Source organism: Schistocerca serialis, chromosome 2, assembly GCF_023864345.2.
Source record: "Schistocerca serialis cubense isolate TAMUIC-IGC-003099 chromosome 2, iqSchSeri2.2, whole genome shotgun sequence".
In the NCBI taxonomy this organism is placed as follows: Eukaryota; Metazoa; Arthropoda; class Insecta; order Orthoptera; family Acrididae; genus Schistocerca; species Schistocerca serialis.
This window is the reverse complement of record NC_064639.1, coordinates 54,188,606-54,210,627: the sequence shown is the minus strand read 5'-3', so window position 1 is coordinate 54,210,627 and position 22,022 is coordinate 54,188,606. Positions and strand designations below refer to the sequence as shown.

The 22,022-nt window shown below is 43.3% G+C and overlaps 1 non-coding gene across 1 annotated transcript; it reads left to right on the top strand.

The window, feature by feature from the left end:
* The first annotated feature begins 21,098 nt into the window (after nt 1–21,098).
* On the top strand, nt 21,099–21,171 carry Trnaa-cgc (transfer RNA alanine (anticodon CGC)). The gene has a single exon. It is a non-coding gene; the product is annotated as a tRNA-Ala (tRNA).
* The last annotated feature ends 851 nt before the right edge of the window (nt 21,172–22,022 follow it).

Sequence of the window (22,022 nt, the reverse complement as noted above, 5' to 3'; positions counted from 1 at the left end):
GATAGAAGTGTACTAATCCAAAATAAGACTTTAAATCTCTTTTATTTCTAGGTTTTGAGAATTTTGCGATGGCCTCTTTCTCCATCAGGCAAAGTCTCTTTTTCATTTATGCAATGGCCAAGAAATTTTAATTGTTTCATTGCAAATTTACATTTTTCTAATTTCAAAGTCATACCCCCCCCCCCCCCCCCCCCCCCTGCCTCAATTTCTCTCCAATTTCCTTAAAAGTCGAATATGTTCCTCCCAGGTCTTACTTGATACCAAACTGTCATCCACATAAATAATTAATTTTTCCAAGAGTTCTTTAACCAAAACAAAGTCCAATCCCCTAATAAATTCTGCCACATATACATTTAAACTGAATGGTACAACACAGTATTGAAAACATTTCCCATTAAACAAGAATGCAGTGTATTTTCTAAAATCACTTTCTAGTTCAATCTGGTGAAAGCCTGAAGTTAAGTCATGGCTAGTCATGTATTTTACATTTTCAAACTTATTTAGTAGTTCATGTATACTTTCAGGGTGGTCAGTTTCTCTGTCCTAATATTTATTCAGATGTCCAGAGTCAAGCATTAAACGAATACCCCTATCTTGTTTCGAAACTACCACAAATGGATTTTTGTAAGGACTACAACTCCTTTCTATTATTTTCCACTGTTCCACTTTCTGAAGTTCTCTTTATACCTCCTTTCTTTTACAGATGGGGATAACATATGGTTTTATGAAGAATGGGTCATGAGCTTTCAATTTTAGCCTGCATTGATATTCTTTTACTCTACTAGGTTTTACACCAAATATATCATTATAATCCCACAAAAAATCTTCAAGCTCTCTCCTGTTCTTCTCATTAAGGCTTTCGGTTTCAGACACTTTTTTTGCTACCAGTTCACTGTAATAATCAACACTATCCTCATTAATACCAAATTCTTCCCGTTCCTCACAATAACCATCACCTTTAGTCTCTTGCATCCCTCTAATCAGACTACTTAGACCATGATCTTCCATTACAATACTCGTTTCCCCATGAATTCCACTTTTTGGTTGAATAAATGTTGTTTTCATGTCACCCCAGACAAAATTTATTTTAGTTTTAACAATCCAGTTCATACCTAGTATCAAGTTTTCATTCAAATCATTGATTACTAAATATCCTTGTATAAATTGTACATTATTAATCTTAAATTTTAGTAAGACTTCTCTGGTAATCAACTTGCTGCTTTTTCCTGTTGCCCCTATCCTTATCCCTGTTACTGGAAATTCTGTGCAATTTTTAGTATTTTTGATCCTGTCTCTTAGTTTTCTTGATATTTCTGTAACTGGGCTGCCTGTATCCAGAAGACAGTTTCCTATCCAATCATAAATCTGTACTACAATATATGGACTTCCAAGTTCTTTACCCATTTCATTGACCTCATTTTCAAATAACAAATCCTCTTCTATGTCCCGAAAATTCACCCCTTTATCACAATCACTACCTTTTACTACAGACTCTACACATTTACTAATCATATTTCTACCAGGAGACTGTTCCACATTTTTCATAGCACTATTATCATCTAAGTACACACTTTGATAAATTTCACTTCAGACCTTACACTTTTGATCACCATACTGAAATTTGCTACTATAGTCACTTACTACACTTGGTACTCTATCAATAATTAGATCTTCTCGTCCATATTCACTAACACATTCAGACACAATATCACTAACATCAACTGCCAACATTAATCTATCAGGCACTGCTGTTCTGGTTTCTAACTCATTACTCGAACACACACCAGAATTTCCAGAATCATTCACCATCAAACCATCAACTTTAACTTCTACATGTATCATCCCATCTAATTCTGTAAGTAACATATCATCATCAACATCATTATCATCATCTGTGACATTCTCATCACAAACATTTATCATCACACCAAACTCATTTCTCTCGTCGCACACTTCTTCAACAATCTCAACACTGTGACCACTCTCTTCTATGACATCCTCATGTCTCTGTCTATTATCTACTTGAATTTCATCTGGAATTACAGTGTGATTCTCATTTTCACTGCAAAGTACATGAACATCAGCTTCCACACATACAGCACCAGTATCAGCTTTTTCACTCATTTCACAGTCACTCAACATTCTCACTAAACCATACTCAACAAAGCTGTTCTCATTACTATCAACAGCTGCTACTGCATTACTACTGTTAAAGAAACTTGTCAAAGTGTTCTCTTTTAATTCAAATTCAGATTTTCTACTTTTTTGTTCATCTTTGTTTTCAAATAAAAAATTTTCCCGAAATGCCCTATCAAACTTTATTTTATTCATTTCAGATTGTATACTGGGTACTAAATCTTGGTATGTCCTATTTGTTCTACCTCTTCCCCTTCTGATGTTACCACAGTGTGCCTGATTATAATCCCCATGTCTATTTGCCTCATTTTGCCAGGCTCCAAAAGAGGCAGGTCTTAGTTTACCAGATCATTTCTTCTATTTTCAAAATTATTAGTATTGTTTCCCTGATTTTGCCCCCACTGCCTATTTCTTTGTTGAAAATTCCTATTTTCTGGTCTCAGCCTACCATTTCTCTCTCCATTTCGTCTGTCATCATTTCTGAATCTACTGTTAAAATGATCATTGAAAGCTCTGTTATTGTTATTCCTGCTATTATCTGATCTGTCATTATATCTGTCATTTCTTTCCCTTGCTAAGTCCAATTTATCTACATATCTAAGAAACTGTTCAATAGTGTCATCAGGTCCATAGACAAGACTCCACTGAACTCTAATTGCAAGTCTACATTTCAATGCAGCAATTTGGATCATTTCGTCAAGTGGTTTATCAAGATGTACTAAAGTTCTCAGCTGTTGTTCACAAAAGGTTTTCATGCGACCACTACCATGCTTGAAGTATGGGCCATTCAAAAATTCTGACTTAATTCTGGATTGTCTAATCTCTGGACAAAATTTGTTCATGAAAGCCCATTCTACCTCATTAAACGACATTTCAGGTTTGATTGCTTGGTTCTCCCATGACAAAGCCTCCCCATCTAAAATCTTTTAAAAAACTTAATTTTCAAATTATCGCTCATTTTATTTTCAAAGTTATCTTTTATCTGGTACATGAAATCAACTGGACGTATGTTCCCTTCCCCCGAAAATGTTTTAACATTGACATTGTTCCACAATGGATTGTAATTACTGAAAGATTTCGTAACAATGGAATCTTCAATTTCGAAGTTGAAATTTTGCATAAACAAATACCTACGTCTTCTTTTAATTCTGTGAAATTGTCATTTGCAATTTTCGTGAAATTTTGTGTACTATTCCCGGTTTCTGAAAAGTTCTTTATGACTTCTTTACCAAATTCTTTTAATTGTTGCACTTCTGCTGTTGAAAATTTTTTGAAACTGTTCACGGAATCTAACCTCTCTTCAAATTTTTGGTGTTCCTGTTATAAGGTACTAATTTCCCCTTCTGTAATTCACACATGCCTACTTTATCCCAGTATCTTTCTAAACTCTCCTTTGTCTCACGAATTTGGTTTCCATGCTTGTCTAATTTTTTATCGATTGAATGAAGAAAAGTTTTCTGTTCATCAATTGATCTTTTTTGTTCATCAATCCACGAGTGGGTGAACGTATACTACTGTGATCACCGTCCTCTCCCATGTTATCTATTTCCTGGTTTGTTGCACTAAGACCTGCATTGTTATCAGTAACATCTATGTCATTTTGCATGTTTCCATTAACCTCCCCATTATAGTCAACTTCCCTATTATTCTCCATATTAACAACTGCAGTCAAAATTTACCACATGTAAACTAGCAAATAAATTTTGTACTCACAGTTAGTTCTCCAAGTTGCATTTTCACATAAGTACCATAAAGTCCTTTATCATGTTACTCACTTTCTTTGTTGTTGAGTTGTCCAAAAAATGGAATAATATTTCAACAAGTGAATTAACTCTGAAACAAAATACAAGATTAGTTTACAGAATTACATTTGTGGCGCCGATGAGCTCGACACCAGCATCGATACACGTTTGTCTCTAGACTCCGAGCATCGTCTTTGGATGCTAAGCTAAGATTATCTTTGCTCTCCTCCACCGTAGGCAGTTCTTTGTAAGCCTTGCTTGTGTAAAGAGGTGAATAAATGAAGTACCATTAAAAAGGTGTTGTTTGGTGTAACTGACCCGAACATCCACCTTACTGGTGACCCCGAGTTGTAACATCTTCCGTTTTCGCCATTTAACTGTGTCCGCGACCTCCGCGTCATTTATTTTTGTGTGTATTACATTGACACAGCATTTGAACAATGACTTCAGCCCAATGCCTAACATTGGATTTTGTGATCGACATGCATCATGTTGCAGGTGATGTACACCCACCATGACTGCAACACGATGCTTCTCACTCGATGATTACGGCAATTTCGCCGGACGTTTTCAAGCCTGCAACAATAAGTGAGGTTATGAGTGTGCATGACTCTGGCTATCAGACACATTTGTTCCCACCACATGTGCCCTCCCTCATTGATGGTGCAGTTACCTCATATGGATCTCCGCGCAGTGTGGGACCAATGTCCATTTCTGCAAATGCTTCGTTGGACAACCTACCACCACCAGGACAACGATTTGCCACGCCGCAATCCATGCAGCACCATGTGGATTCCTGCCATGTGGCCGGAACTGCTTTGTTCACAGGTCAACCTCCTCAGCATCCAACCACGCCCGTGCCTGCCTCGGTTCAACATCAGCACATGCCTTCCTGCTTTGATACCTCATCCTGCGACAGGAACAATAGCTTGTTATCTGTGCCTGACCTCCATCTCCCTCCCACTGCTATGCCTCAGTGTTTTGTGCCACGACATTCACCTTATCTGCACACCGTTTTGACTTTAGTGACTATGAACAGCGAACATTCACACATTCCGTCCGACATTCGACATAATTTTCCACACTGTGCTTCAGGACAGCCTGCACCTCCGCAGCCTCCATGCAACACAGGTGGTCCCAGCTCTGATTGTACGTCGAGCTTTCCGCAGACTAGCACGCATTCTCAAGCTCTGAACTTTTTCTCACCTGTTGCCCATGCGCCAGCTCCAGTCGAGCTTCCGCTACCATTCTCGGCACATCTCGGTGCCTCACCCGTGTCAGTCTTCCGTGACACATCAATCTGAACACACCTGCAACGTGTTGAGCTTCTGCAACCGCAATCTACACATTACGGTGTCTCACCCGCGTCGGTCTTCCGCGTCGCAACGGATCGCGCTCAGCCACAACGTGTCACCTTCACGCTGCCTCCCGAACAGCCATCATTGCCTCATATCCTGGAAGCGCACTCTCCTGGAATACTACAGCAACAACAGCTCGTTTCAGGCAGTGCCCCGATGAACTCAACTCAACCTGTTCTTCCGAACATTCTACAATGCTTACCGACGCTGCCGCTGTTTAATCCCGACAGAGCTACAACCTGGTTCAAAATTGTGGACGAAGTGTTCGACCATTACAAACTTGACGAGTCAACTAGGTTTCTGTGCCTCATCACCCACCTGCACGACCAGGAGGACGTGATTGCCGACCTGGACGATGCCCCAGACTCATCTACCTGGTACACTCTAGCCAAAGAGACAGTTCTACATCAGCACGCTCAACTGAGGCAGCAATATGGCAAGTGCTCCATGTCAAGCAACTAGGCAATGACAAACCTTCCCAGCTCTGGAGACGGCTACATGCCGTGGTCAGTGCCGATCTATTCTCTGACACAGCTCTCCTCGCCATCTGGTCAGATAAACTATCTCCTCACATCCGCTTTGCTCTGGTGCAAAGGCCTCCTGAACCTGTAGAGCAAAGAATGATGATTGCTGACAAGCTACACGATGCATCACTGCTCCATTTTGCCAGCCACTGCCTACCTGACAAGTCTCAGTTTCAGGCTCATCGCCCAGTGGCCAGATGTGGCTGGGGTCGTACTGTGCTGACCGTTCTGCTCGCTCCGGGAAGCAGTAAGCAAGTAACTGGGATGTCACCGGCTCTTCCCGTGGTCACGCCGCCTCCTGCAACCGAACCTGCTGTGGTCACCGAACCTCGTCCACCCCCACTGGCAATGAACGTTCTGCAGGAAATGCAACTGCACTACCTGTACTGTTACTTCCACACGCGGTTTGGTGAGGCGGCATGGAACTGCAGACCACCCTGCTACTTCCCAAACGCCAATCACAGGTAGGTCCGGGTGCCGCCTCCTGCACACAACATGACAGGCATCCCCAGTGCTCCATTCTGTCCAGGAACGACCAGATAATTCTGGACGACTCTACATTAAAGACATTTCGTTGGGATACCTTTTCCTAGTGGACTCAGGCGCCGATGTTTCACTGCTGCCCACGTCCTTAGCATCGTCGAACATCCACCCTCATCATACTTCACTTCAAGCTGTAAATTCAACTAAACTACAATGCTCGGGTTCAACTTCACATGTCGTCTCACTCTTTGCAAACTGCAAACTCGAGTGGACTTTTTTAGTGTGCGAAATTGATGAACCTATACTGGACATTGAATTCTTGCGACACCACAAACTTTCACCGGACTTAGTGCAAAACACCGTGTTTCATCATCTGTCCAAGACTCACTTCCCCTGTGTTCCGTCAAGCAAACTCCCCTGTGACACATCGGCCTGGGCTCATCTCATCTGTACATGCTCGTCTCTGTCGACGACGTTACAAGAAACAACGCACAAGTGCCTTGTCGAGCTTGAAAACGTCGCTCGCCTATGCCAAGAAAGCTACAGCTCTTTGACGCAGCAAAGGAATTACAGACACTGCAGCAAGGACAAAGGAAGGTCAGTAAGTGCGCCGAATCTGCTGGTAGTCCCAGCAATTGAGCCTATGTGTCCTTACCTCCCACTACCCCTCGCAACTGTGCTATCAAGTCTGCCATAACGTGTACTGACAGTTCCTCAGGGCCACACCCCCCTAACAGGGCAGCGTTCGACACTCAGGCGGACACGAGTGCGCATGCGCGACGAGCATCACGTGTTCCTGAACTGACAGCTCCTACCCCTCCCCTCACGGCCAGCACCTCAAACTATGCAACTTCGGCTCCTGTCCACCGCTGTGCAACCGCCACTGACAATGCAAACAGTGCACTCGCGCCTAGTGCTTCGTCTGCTACTGTGCTGCCACAGGCCGCGCCCTCAGACAATGGACTCACTAATGGCTCATGAGCTCTACCGAGCTCACCTGACATGGGGCCACTGCTTCGGGCCGGTGGCCATCTTGTCGCGTCGACCCCTGGGACACTTTGCTGCCACGGCTCCCGTTGGATCCGCCAAGTGGCTCCGAACACCATGACCACGCCTCGCCTGCCCCACCCGCCACACATTGTAAACAAACCATCTCCCGTGCCTCTGGCAACATTTCCGTCATCACCAATGGCACGGTTCACAAGCTTCGCCTGACGCCAGGTCCCCCAATCTCCAGTAAACCACGTCGACTTTGTCTCGAGCTCCTCCACGACCTTAAAAATCAGATTTCTGAACTACTAAGCTCCGGCGTCATTGAACCCTCTGCCAGTAGCTGGTCTACGCCCATACATATGACACCCAAGAAAGACGGGTCCTGGCGCATGTGTGGAGTCTACCATTGACTAAATGCACGAACAATTATAGACACCTACCCCATACCCAACACTGCCGACTTTACCAGTTCCCTTGCAGGTGCGACCACGTTCTCTGTCATTGATTGCAAACGGGCCTACCACCAGATCCTCATGGCACCTGAAGACATCGAGAAGACAGCAATCACCACCCCGATGGGGTTATTTCAGTTTCGATTCATGCCCCTCGGTCTGAAAAACACAACCCAGACCTGGCAACGGTTCATCAACGAAGTGCTATTCGCCCTAAAATTCTGCTTTGCATATCTTGATGACATTCTTGTGTTCAGCTGCTCAGTCGAGGACAACATTCAACATGTGCAAAATGTTATGAACACTCTCGTGGCAGCAGGCATTGAGACCAACCAGGAGAAATTGCAGCTAAATCAACCCGCTGTCACTTTTCTTGGTTTTCGGGTCTCTGCCGACGGCATTTCACCGCCCCCTTAGAAAGTACAAACAATACTAAACCTACCCAGACCTTGGTCATTCAAAGAGCTCCAGCGCTTTCTGGGGACGGTTAATTATTATCGTTGACATCTACCTCAGGCTGCGGAGATCCAGGCTCCACTGATGGACACCTTGGCAGGCACCAACACTTCTGGTTCTCGGCCCGTTCCATGGACCCCTGCTATGACTGACTCTTTCACTGCCCTCAAAAATCTTGCTGAGGCCTGCACCATCATGCATCCTCATCCCAATGCGCAGCTTTTCATCACCACAGACGTGAGCGATACTGCCATCGGTGCTGTCCTTAGCCAGACAATTGACAGCCAAACTTCGCCTCTGCAGTTCTTCTCGTGCAAGCTCACTAATGCACAACGGAAATATTCCGCGTTTGACAGGGAGTTGCTCGCGGTCTACAAAGCGATCAAGCATTTTAAGACTGACATTGAGGGACGCCCTTTCTATGTTATAATGGACCACAAACCCCTGCCTGTGGCCATTACAAACCTGCCAGCTGACCCGCCTTCTCACCGCTTCAGATACATGGACTTCATATCTCGGTTCACCACCGATGTCAGACACATAAAGGATGCTGACAATATAGTTGCTGATTTACTTTCACGAGTCAACACCGTCCATTCGCTGTTTGACCTCTCTGAACTGCCTAACCTCCAACCCGCCGACTAGGAAACACAAAACCTGATCTCAGACTCTACTTCTTCACTACGCTTCGTCGCTTCGTCCGCACCACTCTCCCTGGCATTTCTGGTGAGATCTGGTGTGACAACAGTACGGGCACATTATGCCCCCTCATCCCAACCACACTCCAACGAGCTGTCTTCAATGCATTGTGTAATTTAGCCCACCCCGGTGTTTGTGCGTCTGCCCGCCTTGTAGTGGAGCGCTTTGTGTGGAGAAATGTCAACAAGGACTGCCAGCAATGGGCATGCTCCTGTGCCGTGTGCCAACACTGCAAAGTACACAAGCACACTTCACACACCCCCCCCCCCCCCCCCCCCCCCCGCTCCTCCGGGCTCCTTTTCGATCCCTCCTGGGCATTTCCAGCATATTCATATTGACATTGTCAGCCCTCTACCCCCCTCTAACGGCTCTCATTATGTTCTCTTGTCTATCGACCGAACAACTCGCTGGGTTGAGGCTGTCCCCCTCCCCTATGGCAGAAACTGTTGCTCGAGCTTTCGTCGAGTCATGGGTATCGCGTTTCGGATGTCCAGCTATCATCACGACTTACCAGGGCAGACAATTTGAGTCGGCCCTGTTGAACAAGATTTGTAACATTTGCGGCATATGGAGCATCCATACCACAGCATATCACCCGCAAAGTAACAGGCTAGTTGAGCGCTGGCACCACACTTTCAAGGTGGCTCTTTGATGCCATGACACTCTATGGATGGGGGTCCTTCTGCTTGTGCTACTCGGCATTTGTGCGATCTATAAGGAAGACCTCAAAGGCGCAATAGCTGAGTTCATATATGACCAGAACATTGTTCTCCCTGGAGAACTTGTGAGCCCTTCCTCATCTCTCCCTCAGTCTGACTTACCTTCCTTCGTGGACCGTGTCAGACGCCACTTCATCAACCTCCATATCCCTCCGCCCGCCAGCCATTCCCACCCTAAGCTTCACGTCCTGAAATCTCTGGACAATTGCGAGTATGTCATGCTCCAAGATGACACTGTCTGTGCTCCCCTCCAACCACCATAAACCGGCCCGTACCGAGTTCTCCGGCGCTCAGCCAACACCTATGACATCCAGTTGAAAGATTCAGCTGTCACAATCTCACTCAACAGACTTAAGCCTGCTCACATCGAGCCTTCTTCTACCCCCTTCAGGCCACGACCACGCCACTCACTGTCGTGGTTCACGACGGTCCGACCACTCCCTCCAGGTCAGACTTACACACTCGATCGAGTGACTTCCAGCTCCAATCGTTGAGCTCTCCTCCGACCTCGTCCCCTTCTCCAGTCTCACGCTCTCCGTTGAGTGATCCCATGCCCCCCACGTCGAGCTTACCTACAGTCACGCCCTCACCACTGGGCCCTTCTCACCCCCCCCCCCCCCCAATCTTGAACGTGCCCTCGCACGAGGTGTTTGTGCCTGTCCCCCCGGACATAATCCACGACATCTCAATAATACTGCGCAATTATACACTGTCATCTTGTGTTTCTCTTCATCCAGTGCTCACGACACAACATCCACCATTCCCTGCCACCTGGTGAAATGTGTTGCCCTCTTGCCCAACGTTGACCTGGACATGCTTCTTGTGTCCGCCATGCCCACCAGAGACATTGTCGTCATTGTTCCATTCCACTCGCAAACTGCTGGCCTACCTGTCACCGCATGACCAACGCGCCCAGTGCAATGCCTGGCACGCTCCAACAACTTCAAGGTTCAGTGGCTGAACCTTGCTTCGCGTCATCTACCCACGCAGCTAACCGACGACGCTGTCGAGCTGACTGTGGCCTGGATCCCACAGACCACCCCTGCCGATGCCTCGTTCACTCCCCCCTCCCCCCCCCCCCTCCCTCCCAGCCTCTCAAGATTACTCAGTACTGCGGGAGGGGGGAGGGGGGCTATGTGGCGCTGATGAGGTCGACACCAGCATCGATACACGTTTGTCTCTAGACTCTGAGCATCGTCTTTGGACGCTAAGCTAAGATTATCTTTGCTCTATTCTGCTGTAGGCAGTTCTTTGTTGTAAGCCTTGCTTGTGTAAAGAGGTGAATAAATGAGGTACCATTAAAAAGGTGTTGTTTGGTGTAACTGACCAGAACATCCACCTCACATTGTATCCCAGCTCCTCCACCACTTAAAACGTTACTATTGAATTAATTTTGATTAAAGTTAATATTACTCATTGTAGCTGATGATCTGTCACAGCGGAAGATCTGGAAAACAGTGACTGTAGGATTTAACTATAAAGTTAAATGAATATTTAATCCAGTATAATGTTTCAACTGAATATTTATTACAATCTCAAAGTAAATAATAAGCATCTTGACAAATCTGAAATAAGTTGTAACATACTTACAATAATACACACAGCCAATATGGCTGCCCCTAGATATATAATCCAAACAATCCCAAACAATCCTCGGCGATGTTATAAAGGATTTTTTAATAAAATTACAATTAAAACTCTCATCCTAAAACAAATGACACATTTCAATAATTACCTTGACGCTTATATATTAAACATCTGAGTGAATTCTGGTGTATAAACGCTTAGGTATCAAATGTTAACAATACACTTGTTATATTTACTAATTATAGAAGATTCATACCATACAAAATGTTCCTATCAATTAACGGACTTCTACACATTAGTGTAATTAAGATTCCATAATTATTTTCCTCATAACTTTTCCACAAGTACATATTTGCATACACCTCTATGTCATAAATTACTGTTTATGGTTAAAATTTATGTGTTTAAATGGGTTTCAATTAGACTGTTACGTTTCAACTGAAACTACAAAATTCCTGGGGCTCATGCTTTCTTGGTCCTGCCCCTTGTCTTACCTGGTGGCACACTGTATGCGGTCAGTCAGTGTCGTGAATGTTCTAAGAGGTACTTGCTGGGGAGCAGATCAGACCCCCTCTATCTGTTTGTAACAATCCCTTGTCCATTAGAAACTAGACTATGAGTGTTTCATTTATTTGTCTGCATGTCCGTCCGCCTTACACCGCCTCAATACAGTCCACCATTGTGGCTTCTATTTGGCCACTGGCACTGTTTACACTAGCCTGGTGGAGAGTTTGTATGCAGAAGCTGCTGAACTATGTCATTCTGGTGTGATGTTGTTTTCAGCAGATATGCATGGTGTTTGTCTGACATGCCCTGCCACCCATCCTGAGCTTCCTTTTTTGACGTCTCCCTTGACCACCAGTATGGAACATGTGCTTCTTCTCTGTTACCTCCAAGGGTTTGCTTTAGATTCCTGCTCTGGTAGCTTAACTGCACACAACCTAGCCACACCCCTGTCAGGCATGAACCCTTGATCATCTTAACTTCGTGTGGTAGCCTGTGGCCATCCTGGACTTCATTCACTTCCTAAGGAAACTACTCCATATTCAATATATTACTGTAAGCCACTTCACCTCCATACGCGACTTAGCGCACACAACTTAGTGGTAGCACCTTCATGCACACTGATGGCTCTGAGGCTGCCCATGGTGTCTGATGTGGCTTCATCACTGGCACAGGCCGTTTTAAGTATCGGCTTCTATAACACTGCTGAATATTTACAGGAGACTCTTTGCCCTGTATCAGGTGATCCAGTACTTCTGGTGGCACAAGCTTTTTAATTTCAAATGCTGTGACTCTCTCAGTACCCTTTAGAGCCTCTGCGTGCTGTACACAGCCCATCCCTCAGTGCAAGAGGTCCAAGAAAGCTTTGACTGGTACGCTGTTGAGGGAGCCGTTGTGATGTTCAAGGGGGTTTCTGGTCACGTTGGTCTGTTGGGAAATGAGGTTGCTGAGGCTGCTGCCAAGGCTACAGTCCTTCTACCTCAGCCTGATAGTTCTTCCATTACTTCACATGAAATCTGTATTACCATGTGTCAGCTGGTGGTGTCACTTTGGCATCACCACTGGTCTTCCCTTCACGGGAACGAGCTCCGGGGAATCAAGCCTCCCCCAGCATCTCGTATGACTTCCTCTCAGCCCTCTCGCCATGAGATCATTTTAGCTCAGTTGCATATTCAGCATCTCTTTTTAGCCGTCACCATTTGTTAAGTGGTGATCCCCACCATTTGTGCCCATTGTCATCAACCTTTGAGTGTTCACCACTTCCTGACCAAATGTCCATTTTTCAATTGCTTACATTCTAGTATATGTTTGCCGTCTGAGTTATTGCTGTTTTAGCGAACAACATGTGGGCTTTATTTGATATTTTAACAATTTAGCTATTAGTCTCTCACTGGCTGATTCAAAAGAAGTTCAGAAACAGCATAATCTTGGCACATTGGATCAGCGAACACAGCTGTTGGTTAAAAATTTACACCAGTCAGCAGAAATTTTATTTCCACTCGATTTCATCTTGGTAAATGTGAAATGCCAACTATCTTTAGTGCATCAAAATATTCAAGGGCTTAGAAGTAAAATTAATGAACTAATTATGTGCATTGATGAATCACAGTCATTGAACCAAGTTGATATAATCTGCCTCTCTGAATATCATGTGACCACTGGTACAGATATGTTAAACCTTACAGAATTTAAGTTAGCCTCTTACTTCTGTAGACAAAACATGGAGAAAGAAGGAGATGCCACATTTGTTAAAAACAGTTTTAAATTTAAGAATATTGACATTAATAAATTTTGCTTAGAGCAACATTTAGAAGCATGTGCAACAGAGATAGAATTTCATAATAGGTCCTTTATAATAGTAGCCATATACAGAGCACCTTCAGGAAATTTCAACCTGTTTATAAATGGTCTTTAAGATTTATTATCTCATCTAAAATTAAAAAGCAAAGAACTACTGGTTGCTGGTGATTTTAATATAGATGTCCTGAAAAACACTGTCAGTGAACAGTTACTGAAATCAGTTACATTGTCATTCAGTTTCATTTCTATTGTAAATTTCCCAACTAGGGTATAAAAATGTTCTAAGACTGTCATTAATAATATCTTTATAGCCAATTCTAGGCAACTAAGCCACATTACAAAACCAGTTGTAAATGGGATATCTGACCATAACATGCAACACCTAACACTAAATTTTGAAAATTGTCAGGGTAAAACATCTATCAGAACTGAGTACAGAAGGCCAATAAAACAGCCAAAAACTGAGAAATTTAGGAGATTGCTCAAAGAAATTAATTGGATGGATGTTTACAGCATCCAAGACAAAAATGGAAAATACAAAACATTCATTAATAAAGTTAGCACCTTATTTGAAAATTGTTTTCCCCTGAAGGTAACTCAAATTAAGCAGAAGTCTAATAAGAAACCATGGATCACACAAGGGATAAAGATATCATGTGAGACAAAAAGGGAACTCTATCTGAAATGTAGGGACACCTATGATACTAGCATTATAGCTCATTACAAAAATTACTGCAAAATATTGAAGCAGGTTATCTAGAAATCTAAACACCTGCATTGTGAGAAGAAGATAAATACATCCAGCAATAAAATAAAAACAATATGGGATATAGTTAAGTCAGAGTCAGGTAGGACCAGAAATGAGGAGGAACAAATAGCTCTAAAAATAAATGAAACCCTGGTAACAAATGCATGTTGTGTTGCAAACCTTTTAAACAAGTATTTTGTCTCTGTCACTGATAGCATGGGGTTGTCAGGTTCAGTAAATAATGCAATGGAAAATGTGAGACCAGTGCACACAAGCAGTCTCAGTAAAATGGAATTGACACTTGCTTCACCCAAAGAAGCAGAATCCATCATATAGTCCTTGAAATCAAAGCATTCTAGTGGTTATGATAACATATCAACAAAGTTAATAAAAGAGTGTTCATGTGTGCTTAGTCATAAGTTAAGTTATTTGTGTAATCAATCACTTATCACAGAAATATTCCTGGACTGGCTTAAATATGCTGAAGTTATACCTCACCATAAAAAAGGGGACAAAGAAATGCCATCAAATTACCAACTGATCTCAATTTTGCCAGCTTTTTCAAAAATATTTGAAAAGGTTATGTTCAAGTGTCTACTTAAGCACCTTAGTGAAAATAACATACTGTCAAAGTCACAGTTTGGGTTTCTTAAGGGTTCTGATATTGAGAAGGCTATTTACACTTACCATGAAAATGTCTTTAATTCATTAGACAACAAATTAGAGGCAATTGGCATATTCTGTTACCTGTCAAAGGATTTGACAGTGTGAATCACAGAATTCTTTTAAGTAAGTTAAAATAATATGGCATCACTGGTAGTTCTGCAAAGTGGTTTCAGTCATATCTTACTAATAGAAAACAAAGGGTGTCATTATGTAACACTTCAGCAGTAGGCAATCGGACATTATCTGACTGGGAAGAAATTACATGTGGAGTTCCACAAGGTTCCATACAAGGTCCACTACTTCTTCTTGTGTATATTAATGACCTGTCATCTGTTACATTACCAAATGCCAATTTGCCTTATTTGCAGATGATACAAACATTGCAATAAACAGTAAATCAAATATAAATTTAGAAAGGGTAGCTAATCAAATTTTTACTGACAATAATAAGTGGTTCATAGCCAATTCACTGTCATTAAACTTTGAAAGACGTACTATATGCAGTTCCGAACTTCCAAGAGATTTCCTTCTAGTGTGTGTATAAGATATGATGACATGGAAATAGGAGAAGTTGAGAGTGTAAAATTCTTGGGCTTACAAATTGATAATAAATTCAGTTGGGAGCAGCATACTGATGAACTCCTAAAGTGCCTAAACAAGTCTGTGTTTGCAATGTGAATTATGTCAGACATAGGAGATATAAATATAATAAAACTGGCATATTTTGATTATTTTCACTCCATTATGTCGTATGGTATCAACAAACTGAGAAAAATTTTTGAGGATACAGAAGCGTATAATAAGAGTAGTGTGTAGTGTAAATCCAAGAACATCATGTCAAAACATGTTCAAAGAATAGGGCACACTAACCACACCTTCTCAGTATATTTATTCCTTAATGAAGTTTGTTGTAAATAATACATCTCTTTATCCAACTAATTGCTTAGTACACAGTATCAATAGGAATAAGAACAATATACATAAAGATTTAAAATCGCTTACTCTTGCCCAGAAAGGACTCCAGTATTCAGCAACGCATGTTTTCATTAAGTTACCAGGAACTATTAAGAGTTTAGTTTCAGACAAGGCGCAATTTAAACATAATTTAAAAGAATTTTTGGTTGCCAACTCCTTCTATCCATCCATGAATTTCTCAACAAATGCAGCAGACCATTTCAATGAAAATTTATTATACTTTCATTTTTGACAATACTTGGTTGTAACAGCCAAGTAACTACCTACTATGTGAATGATGGATGTATGGAAAGCAGATGTAAGTCATAAGTATGTAAATAGTGGAAGTTTAATTTTAAATCTTGTATATAATTTGACTGTTCTTAACTGAGGATCATTGAAATGAGTAATTTACTTTGATTTTTGACAATACTTGGTTGTAATAGCCAACTAACTTGCTACTGTGTGAATGATGGATTTAATGAAAGCAGATGTAAGTATTAAACCTGTAAATATTAGAAGTTTAATTTTAATTCATATACATAATTTTACTGTTTATTGACTGAGGATCATTAAAATTAATGAAACTCAAGTTTTTCTAATTACATTTTTGTAATGTGTTTATCTGACATGTTCCACACCCAGGAGGATCTGTTCTTTTGTGGGTCTATGGAATGAATAATTAATCTAATCTAATCTTTTCTTGTGGATGTTTACAGTTTAAGCTCTGGACACTGACTGATCCTAACAGTGACATAATGTGAACTATGGACTGCCTGAAGCATGTCCTACACAACTGTTTATAGAAGTAATAATCAAAGTTCGTTATTAAAGGATCACATTTCAGGAACTCCATCATTCTCTCTCATTGTGATGAGGGAGTTTGAAAGTTATCTCAAAGGTACTTGCAACCTTTGCCTGTAATGGTGCAAAATTGTGGGGCTCTTCAACATCATGCTCAGGCTTGGCAATGTTTCATACATTGAGGTGTCGACATGTGGCAAAGAAAATGCCAGAGCTCAGACGTTCATGTGAGGTATAAAGTTGGTTTATGCTGTCACATTGGCATCATTTTTCATTTCATTTCTGCCCAAAGACATCATGATATGTCATACATTGATTCTACACCTTCCCTTACCCATATCTCACGTGCTCTCTTGTTACCTCCGTGACAGAGGTCAGAACTGACACATTCAGCACTGAAATTACGCAGTTTTCTTATGGATGCCAAGGAAAGCATTTCAGACATGCTGCTGCCTCTAGTTGACACAGAAAGGTCTTAGAATGTATTGTAAAGAGTACGAATGAAACCACCCCTTCTCTTGGGTCATTCATTGTCACACATTTTTTGGTCAAAAAACCAGAGTTTCAGTTGTTCTCTAAGGACATCACAGCGTTGCAACCACACTGAATAAGATCTCACCCCTTTGGAATGTAGCGTGATACCCTCAGGGGCTCATCATTCATTTGCTGCGTACAGGCTTGGCAACCCTGGGGTTCCTGAGCTGGGACTGTTACGCACCACCAGTCTTCTGCCACAGTAAGCTCAGGGCACACTTCAGTGATCACTGTTCGGCACGATGGTGGAATGATGTTTATCACAGGGAATGATTTGACTGCCAGATAGCAAGGATGGTAAAAACCTCTATAAAAAAACCCCTACATCTCAAAGAGTGCTGCGTGCTGATGAGATGCATGGCTGTTGAGGTGGAGCAGTCATTTGTAGGTAACTTCTGGGAAACCTGCCACAACTCAGTTGTATAAGGCTTACGTAGGCACTGGGGAGGGAAGAAGGGGGGGGGGGGGAGGGTCTGTCTGAGTGAATCGTTATATCCCTAACTACCTGTGGGACCGAGGTGGAACTCTCAAAATTTTGTCTTCCTCCTTCTGTGACAATGGGTGGGCCACTGGAAGGTACCAACACACAGTCTCACAAGAGGACTCATTTAGCCATTGCTCCAGATTCAGTTAATAGTAAAAGAATGCAAGCTGTTTATCAGAATCTGTTTCTAATAGATCAGTGGAAAGAGGGCAGCTTCACTGTTCTACAGCTGAAAAGGTTTAGAGGGCATTGATGGAACTTCAAGATCTGTCGAGCACTTGTGAAATAGGGCCCAATTGATTGTCTAGTTCATAACAAGTAAAGGATCTACAGAAAGCTCTATGTGTCAGGCAATATGCCATTGAAACTGAACTGCACAACATCTTGAACATAAGTGAACGTGTTGTGACTTGCAGAGATCTAGTCAGTATTTCCAAAGAGGAACTGAAACTGAGTGGGCCAAAGAAGGCATTGTTGACATGCAATACACCACGAAAAGGATGTATGGCAACCTAATCAAATCAGACTCTTGTATGTTTACATTTAACATCTCCAACCTTCCAAAGCATGTCAAGGCAGGTTTCCTTCGCCTAAGCCTGCAGTCTTATGTTCCAACCCAATGCGCTGATTAAATGCCAGCATTTTGGGCACATTACTCTCAGTTTTAAGGGAAATGCCACATAAACAGAGGTTGCTAGTGGCAGCACTAGTACCTGTGTTTGTCAGTGCACTTGTGCTGCTGTAGTTATTTGGAAGCCTGTCCCACCCCTCAGAACTTCAGAAAATGCTTTTGTTGCCATTGTTGCGGAGTTCTCCACCCATTCAAAGATTTCGTTTTGTCCACCATCCAGTGTTGCCACTACCACTACCACTACCATTTCCACAGTTGTGGCTTCAAATCCTCCTCAGGCCAAAAAAATCTATGATGAAGGTGAGGAATCAACCACTGACAGAGATGGGGAGTAAACAGTCTGATAATTTTGGCATCATTCTCTCTGACATCTCTCTTGAATCTTCTTGATGGTTTTCAATGTCAAACTGAGGCAATCATCTTGCCCCAAGATGGAGCCTCCACCCATTGGGGGCCCCAGTCACCAGTGGAAACACAGGGTGAAAGTGCTACCCCTGCGATAGATTGCTGTATCACAGTGGAACATCAAGGGGTTCGGGGCACATGGAGGAACTGAAACTCCTGCAGCAGACCCACCCTCTGTTCTTATGTTTACAAGAAACATACTTCAAAGCTGCTGTTGCCCCTGTGCTATGTGGCTGTACCCTCCACCAAAAGGATGGCTAGTCTGGGTAAAGAGTCAAGGGAGGTGTTACTGTGTTTGTCAGTAACACACACCACTGCTCTGCTCTCACCTCGGTTATTGACCTACAAGCAGTAGCCATTGCAGTTTACGTGGGCCAGAGGATCACTATCTGCTCACTGTACTTACCGTCAGATGCAGTAGACGTGGAGGCTCTTGCAGGCCTTATTGGACAACTACTCCACCCATTTCTCCTACTGGGTGATTTCAATGCCGATTTTGTTTTAAGGGGCACGGACTATCATGCCATAATATTAACTTTTGGAGAACCTCATAATGTCTCGGGAGCTGTGCATCCTCAGTACAGGCAGTCCCACTCATTTCTCGGCTGCCGCTGGATCATCCTCAGCCATCAGCCCCTCTTGCTGCTCTCCAGCCCTTGCAGACTCAGCACAGTGGAAAGTAACTGATGACTTTCATTCCAGTGACCACTTCCCAGAGTGGATCCACCTACTGGATGGAGCATTATGAACAGGAGCCACTCCAATGGATAGTCAGCAGGGCCAGCTGTTCAGCCTCCTGGCTGTGTTTGCAATAATGACCAAGAATAGGTGGACCACATCCAGACTTCAGGTCATCTGAGGAGGCAACCTGTACCGTGGTGGACCGATGACTGCCACTCAGCAGCCTGGGACAGCCGTGTTGCTCTTCGGCATTTTAAATACCACTCAACAGCAGACAACTTCACGGTCTTTCAGGTCACAAGAGTCGAGGCTCGACACGAATTTGAGGAGAACAAGAAAAGATCATGGCAAGCATTTGTGGACATTATCAACTGTTCCACTTGTACTGTGAAAGTATGGGAAGCAGTCGAGAGTATTTCCCATAAACATGGTCATTTACCAATAGCAACAGCGCTGAAAAAGTGATGTCTCCAAATAATGCCTGGATACATTGCTCCAACAATGACAGAGCATTTTGCAAAGACTACTGCCAGTGTGAGACAGGTTTGGGTGTTTTACTGCTGCTGTGCAGCTGTATGTGGAGGCTGGAATCGAAACTGCCCAAGACTCATGATGCCACACCTGGTGACGACAAAGTTTGGTACTGCATGCTTCGACATTTGCCTACTGTGTGAGAGGAAATCCGCTTCCAATGTTTTAATTTGGTATGACAGGCAAGTAACCTTCCCAAAACTTGGAGAGAAGCTATTTTGCTTCCTCTCCTCAAACCAGGAAAGGACTGTATATGTCCTAGTAGTTCCCAGAGTAGCACCTTAACAAGCTGTGTCAGAAGAACAGTGAAGTGAATGGTCAACTGTCGTCTGGTCTGGTTGTTAGAGAACAGGCCACTTGTTAGCTGCTCTCAATATGGATTCTGGAGACTTCAGCCTACTGTCGACAGTCTGTACCTGGTGCAATTGGTTACTCAGCACGTGTTTCTAAATAAACATCACTGTCTTGGTATATTCTTTGACATCAGTAAGTTATTTGACACTACGTGGAGACATAGTATTCTAGGGAAACTTCATTGGTGGGAGTTTTGTGGATATCTCCCCATCTTCATATGGTCTTCAATGTCTAAACAGGTTTTACGGTCCTGAGTTGGTGACACTTTGTCGGATCATTTTGAGCAGGAGAATGGTGCCCCTCAGGGAAGTGTTTTAAGTATTACCCTCTTTTCCATAGCCATAAACAGTATCACATGTGTGGTAAAGTGATATTCAATCCTCTTTATTTGTGGATGATTTTGCAGTTTTCTATCCCTCCTCCAGCACTGCAACAGCAATTCATTAGTTCCAACTTACAGTGCAGGGTTTAGAGTGGGCTGAGTGGGCTGCAAAGATGGATTTTCAGTTTTCTACACTCAAGTGTGTGTGTGCGTGTGTGTGTGTGTGTGTGTGTGTGTGTGTGTGTGTGAATGTGTGTGTTTTCATTTTAATCATTCTCATCATATTTATAATTTATCTGACTTGCATATGAGAGATACATGTCTATATTTTAAAGGTTCAGTGAGGTTTCTGGGCCTCATTTTTTACTCCAAATTGTCACGGTTAGCACACCTGCGAGACTTGAAAGCCAGAATCAAGAAGGCACTGAATAACATAGTGTTTTAGCCACAGGGATTGAGGAGAGGAAAAGGTGCATCTTCCCCAGTTTTATAGAGCTTTTGTGCATTTGCAGCTAGGCCTAGGGTGTACCGAGCGAGGTGGTGCAGTGGTTAGCACACTGGACTCGCATTCGGGAGGACGACGGTTCAATCCCGTCTCCAGCCATCCTGATTTAGGTTTTCCGTGATTTCCCTAAATCGTTTCAGGCAAATGCCGGGATGGTTCCTTTGAAAGGGCACGGCCGATTTCCTTCCCCATCCTTCCCTAACCCGAGCTTGCGCTCCGTCTCTAATGACCTCGTTGTCGACGGGACGTTAAACACTAACATCCTCCTCCTCCGCCTAGGGTGCACATTGTATGGATCAGCGTGGCCTTCCTACCTGAAAGTTACCGCAGGTTGGTGAACCACCACTTACAATCCGACAGTTACTCCACATGGTGCATTAGGCATGTAAGTTCCTCACAACTTCCAATTGACCTGTATATCACCCTGTTGCTAATCTGGAACACCTTTTCTCGAATTGACCACAAGGAACAAGGGTGTCAGGCCCCCTAGAGGTCTTGTGGTTCTTTCTTGAGTTTTCGCATGGTGCACACAAGACCCTGAGGTACTGCAGGCCAGTCTTCCTTCCCGGACAGCATTTCCTTCACCGTATCCCACCCTCTTCATCCTGGTTCCTCCCTGGCTATCCACCTGGTTCTCTGTATTCCTTGAGGCATTTTTCATGTTGCCTGTTGTTTCATCTTTTTGGTGTTTCTCATCCCCCCCCCCCCCCCCCCCTAGGGGTTTGACCTCCACTTCTAAATTTTCTGTCTTTAGTGTGAGCCATTTGGGCAAGAACTCCCTCCCTAGCATCTATGGCAGGGATTCCTCTCCCCCCTTTCTTCCCCACTGTAGGCCCCCTCTGCCCCGCTAGGTCATCAGCACGTGCAGCCAGTGTGTGTGGTGGAGCTGTTGAGCTGATTTGTGCCCATGTGGCTGAGCCCCCTGACAACACACGGATCACACTTCTGAT